Source organism: Salmo trutta, chromosome 23 (assembly GCF_901001165.1).
Source record: "Salmo trutta chromosome 23, fSalTru1.1, whole genome shotgun sequence".
Lineage (NCBI taxonomy): Eukaryota > Metazoa > Chordata > Actinopteri > Salmoniformes > Salmonidae > Salmo > Salmo trutta.
The window spans coordinates 42,606,269-42,612,249 of NC_042979.1; the positions used below are offsets into that span (position 1 = coordinate 42,606,269).

The window sequence follows — 5,981 nt, forward strand, 5'->3', positions numbered from 1 at the left end:
TGTATGTGGAAGCGTTATGATTTCCCTTAACTGGAACTAAGGGGCCTAGCCCAAACCATGAAAAACAGCCCCCGACCATTTTTCCTCCTCCACCAAACTTTACAGTTAACACTATGCATTGGGGCAGGTAGCGTTTTCCTGGCATCCGCCAAACCCAGATTAGTCCGTCGGACTGCCAGATGGTGAAGCGTGATTCATCACTCCAGAGAATGTGTTTCCACTGTTCCAGAGTCCAATGGCTACAAGTGCTACTCAACACTTGGAATTTTGCATGGTGATCTTAGGCTTCTGTGCGGCTGCTCGGCCATGGAAACCTATTTCATGAAGCTCCCGACTAATAATTTTTGTGCTGACGTTGTATATATAGGGTAGCAGGTATGGGTAGCTGCAGCCCGGAGTATAGGCGAGTGAGTGTATGGAAAGCTTATCAGCTAAATGGGCAGATTTGTTGCCACTCAAGCGTTTTGCTTGGCTGATTGGGCTGCACCACGAGTCGATAGTAAGCTGGCGACCAGTGCTCCGGTGTTGTGCATGCCGACTTGAAGTGCTTCCTACTGGGTATCAAGGTCGTGTCGCCATCGGTAGCTAATGTGGCAATTTTTTTCTCTCACATTTATTTCAAGTAGGAAAGCAGCTTACACAATAAATAATTAATATTGATAACCATCTAGATGTCACCTTGATACATACGGTGCATTCGGAAAGTATTCAGACCCCTTGACTTTTTCCACATTTTGTTACGTTAGACTTATTCTAAAATGTATTAAATTACTTTTCATCAATCTACATAAAATACCCCATAATGACAAAACAAAAACAGGTTTTTAGAAATGTTTGCACATTTATTAAAAATAAAAAACAGAAATACCTTATTTACGTAAGTATTCAGACCCTTTGCTATCAGACTCAAAATTGAGCTCAGGAACATACTGTTTCCATTGATCATCCTTGATGTTTCTACAACTTGATTGAAGCCTACCTGTGCTAAATTTGAGTACCGACTAAATGGTCTGAATACTTGTCTAGTTCTAGGAAGAGTCTTGATGGTTCCAAACGTCTTACATTTAAGAATGAAGGAGGCCACTGTATTCTTGGGGACCTTCAATGATGCAGACATTTTTTGGTACCTTTCCCCAGATCTGTGCCTTGACACAATCCTGTCTCTGAGCTCTACGGACAATTCCTTCGACCTCATGGCTTGGTTTTTGCTCTGACATGCACTGTCAACTGTGGGACCTTTATATAGACAGGTGTGTCCCTTTCCAAATCATGTCCAATCAATTGAATTTACCACAAGTGGACTCCAATCAAGTTGTAGAAACATGTCAAGGATGATCAATGGAAACAGGATGCACCTGAGCTCAATTTCGAGTCTCATAGCAAAGGGTTTGAATATTTATGTAAATAATGTATGTTTTTTTATTTGTAATAAATTAGAAAAAAACAACAATCTGTTTTCGTTTTGTCATTATGGGGTATTGTGTGTAGATTGAGGGAATAAGTCTGTAACGTAACAAAATGTGGAAAAAGTCAAGGGGTCTGAATACTTTCCGAATGCACTGTACAGTCTACTATTTAATGGGGAGGGCATGAACGGCAACAACACCGGGACACAGTGCCCTTTGCTCCCGCTTGACAAGTGCTACCATCCGGCAACTGCATGGGAAGTAGCTATCTAGTAGCCAATATCAGGGTGAAAGTCATACTTGATCACACGCATACAACGCATGAAGCAACAGTACACCCGTCATCAATACTTAAGTCAAAGATCAACAATCGTCAGTTTTATAACTGAAAACGTACAATTATTTGTGTAAAATTAACAGTGAAATACAACTCAGACTAATCCTCTGGCTTAACATCAGCATGTATGGTATGGTATGGTATTGCATGGTAAGAAATGGAAGAGGGGGAAAAAAACTGCTCAATCAAAACCATAAAAGCAGAACGCTTTTGACACACCCACTCTTTTCCACATGCCCACTACTTTCCTTTTGACACACCCACTCCTTTTGACACACCCACTACTTTCCTTTTGACACGCCCACTACTTTCCTTTTGACACGCCCACTACTTTCCTTTTGACACGCCCACTACTTTCCTTTTGACACGCCCACTACTTTCCTTTTGACACGCCCACTCCTCCTTTCCTTTTGACACGCCCACTCTTTTCCACACGCCCACTTTTGACACACCCACTCGCCCATACTCAGGTTGCCATATTGGGATGCTGCTAGCCCCTTCTCCGAAATAGGTGCGGCAACTTCCTCTGAGGTGGGCCTTTAAGGATGGGATGCATAGAAATTGTGCACATAGAATGGATCTACTGCATATCAGACTTGCTTTCAATGAGAATGACAGATCTATAACATTTGGCCAGTCTCCCTCAAAGCTACATACTGGACCTTTTAAAAGTGCAGAGCAAAAAAAAAAAAACTGCACTTGTCTTTTCCTACTAGAGCTGACTTTGCTGATAACTTCTTTATTGAGGAACATTTTACTTACTAGGACTGTGATGTCTCACCTACAGATGTAGGATCTTAATTTTATTACCCTATTGTGGCAGGAAATTTCCTGCACAGCAGAAAATGCGAACTTAGTGGATTCAAGGTATAAGCTTCTAATGTTTGTAATTTTCACTTTATATGTTCCACTTGAGTTGCCCTAATAAAAAATGTATCAACCCCTACACAAATGTAAATTAATTACACTCCCCACAATCATTCACATTTCATGTTGCTGCAGGATTATTTTCCTGCTGTGAGAAACTGGTCAAATTAAGATCCTACATCTGTAGCTATCTTAATAAGTCGCTCTGGATAAGAGCGTCTGCTATGACTAAAATCTAAAACGTAAGAGACTGTAATATACTGTATGCAAAATGTGAGTGTGTGTGTGTTGGCAGTTCCCAAATTAATCTGTCTAATGATGAAATTCGATATTGAGACCAGTTGAAAGATTCTAGTATGTTCTACTAACAATACGGATGTGTTCATGTTCTTTGCTCAAATTATATCAGTTTACATGTCATAGACAACTCACCTGTTTGGTTGTTTTAGGGAACCATAGTGCTGCCTGCTAAGGAGCTACTGCTGCTGGCCACTCTGGAGGAGTTGACTGAGGGAGGAGGAAACCTGGAGCAATTTCAGTGGTTCTTGACTAGCCTGCTGCCCATATTTCCTCCCATCCCAGAGAGCCAGCTGGATGACCCTGACAGGCAGGACACAGTGGATGAGATGGTGCAGAGCTTCGGCCCTGAGGACGCTGTGAAGATCACACTGAGGATCCTGAGGAATTTAAAACAGTTTGATCTTGCAAAAAAGTTAGAGATAAACTACAGACAAGTTACTCCATGCTCTAAAGGCTTACTGACTTCCCCTGGAGCAAGTGGAGACCAGGAGACCTATGATGACATTGAAGAAGGCGCAGGTGAAGAATATGACGTCATGTGCTATGATGACCTAGTTTGGGGGTCACCACAACCTCACATAAGCATTCCTGAAGGAGAAGATGAAGAATATGAGACCTGTGATGTCATAGACATTACCGCCACTTCAGCTCCACCGCACACAACCATTCCTGAGAGAGGAGCAGGTGAAGTGCATGAGATCTATGCTAAAATAAAACTGAATGACAGACCTAATTTGTATATTAGGTCTGTCATTCAGTTTTATTTTCAACTGCTGAAAAAGTATGACAAATAATTTAACTTTATTTCCAAAACGCTATATCCACAATTTGTTTTACATTTTCATCAGAAATGATTGCATATGGGTATCTTCGTGTGTGTGTAAAATATTACTGTTCTCAGATTTGTTATTGAGATTTTAGATGTGTATTAATTTTTATATTTTTTTGCAAAACACTATATATCCATTGTGGAATGTTTGTATCCTTTATATTTGACTGTGATGTTGTCTCACCTGGCTATCTTAAGATAAATGCACTTACTGTAATTTGCTCTGGATAAGAGCATCTGCTAAGTGACTAAAATGTAAATGTTTTGAATGATTTAATTATTATTATTATTTGTGTGTCACAATGTATCATTTGTACATTTCTTTATAAAATATTTAGTTGTTGCATTTGACTGTAAAACATAGCAGAACTACTTATTTCTCTGAGTGAGGCAGATATGTAGCATTTTGCAAAAAACATGATTATTTGTCTATCTGAAATGAAACCATCAAGTGATAGACATGGATTTGTTTAAAATCTGTCATTGAACAACCCCATGCAATGATTACATTGTGAAAAAAAACACACCAATTTCTTTCAGAATTTATTATAACAATAAAAGCTAATTTAACAATATTTCTGAAAATGGATATCTACACTGATTATTCAGTAAGAAGACATCTACTGCAAAACGATAACCTGTTTTCACTCTCTTTCTTGCTCATAGAAGGCCTTTACCCCAATATAAAACCTCAGCAAAAAGGGATGCTGAAACGCAGTCTCTCATTAAACGATCTTCACGTCAGAACACCATTCTCATCTCGCAGAGTTTCCGGTGACAAAGGAGAATACGTCAGCTTGATTAGCAGTTCTTTGAGTGCCTTGGACAAAAAGCAGTTGAGCAGCAAAGCCACTGAAATGTGTCTCACAATGCCATCTGTTCCAGATCTGCTCCTCGCTACTCTAGAGATGCTAAACGCAGAAGAGTTTAAGAGATTTTTGAGTCACCTGGCTCACTGCCTGCTGTCCATATTTCCCCCCATCCCATGGAACCAACTGGAGAACGCTGACACAAAGGTCACAGTGGATAAGATGGTGCAGAGCTACGGCCCCGAATATGCTGTGAAGATCACAGTGGTGATCCTGAAGATGATGAAGTGGTTTGATCTCGCTGAGAAGTTAAGGAATAATTACAGACTAGGTAATACAGCAAGACAAAACAATCTGTGCATTATGAGGACATTGTTACCAGCAAGCAACATTTGGCATAGGATGTCATGAAAGATTACAAACCGTAAGGAGGGAACAATCGAAAAATATGGAAGTTTGTAATTGTGGTCGATTTAAAAAAATTAAAAAAAGTTTCGCTCCTTTCCTCATAAGCAGAAGCGAGAAACACAAAACATCAAAACACCTAGTCAGTTGCACAACCTAAATGTGTCTTCTGCATTTAACCGAACTCCTCTGAATCAGAGCGGTGCAGGGGGCTGCCTTAATCGACATCCACAGCGCCCTGGGAGTAGTTGTTGTTAGGGGTGTCGTGATGTGACTATCATTAAAACTATCTTGCTCAAGGGCAGAGCGGCGACCTTACGGTTACTGGCTCAACGCTCCAACCGCTAGGCTACTATAGCATTGCTCATGTTACATCACTGGATTATGTTATGTTCAAGGTAAAATTAGATGAAAACATGAAAGTCGCTAGGTGTGTATGACATTTTAAAATGGTGCTGCTTTTGTGTGTGGTTGACTACCAAATGTTGCCTTTCCCACTCCCACTTACCTGTTATTTAAATTGTTGTTGTTATTGATACTTCTTTTCTCTGTCTCTCTTGTGATACTACAGAGAGTAAAAGAGCATGGAAAGTGTCACAGAGCAGTCACACATCATCTTTGTTCAAGGGTAAAGAAAACACGGAGGAGCTTTTTGTTTCTAGACCCTCTGCAAAAACAAAATATATACTAATAAAGAACAAAAAACCGACTGCAATTCAAAGCAACAAAGATGTCATGGTGAGGAGGAAAGGGGATGTTTGGGTTCACAGACACAAACATACCTAGTTCTGTCATTGGAACTCATATATGCAGTTAATTTGTTATTGTGTATAAAATATGAATGATAATACATTTGGTCTTGGCATTTAGGCTTTGCTCTTTGGGGTGCTCTCCATGCGAGAAAGATTTTTAAATTGTTCTGTTTTCTTTTTTTTTTATAAAGGGACCCACAAAGCTGACTGTTACAGATCTGCTGCAGGTCACTCTGATGAAGCTGAGCAAAGAAATGTGGAGTAAATTTAAGTTTT

At 39.9% G+C, this 5,981-nt stretch overlaps 1 long non-coding RNA gene across 1 annotated transcript; it reads left to right on the forward strand.

Annotated features, from left to right (window-relative positions):
- Window positions 1-4,511: 4,511 nt before the first annotated feature.
- On the forward strand, window positions 4,512-5,634 carry LOC115160102 (uncharacterized). Its single transcript, XR_003868998.1, has 2 exons — window positions 4,512-4,879; window positions 5,525-5,634. It is a non-coding gene; the product is annotated as an uncharacterized LOC115160102 (long non-coding RNA).
- The last annotated feature ends 347 nt before the right edge of the window (window positions 5,635-5,981 follow it).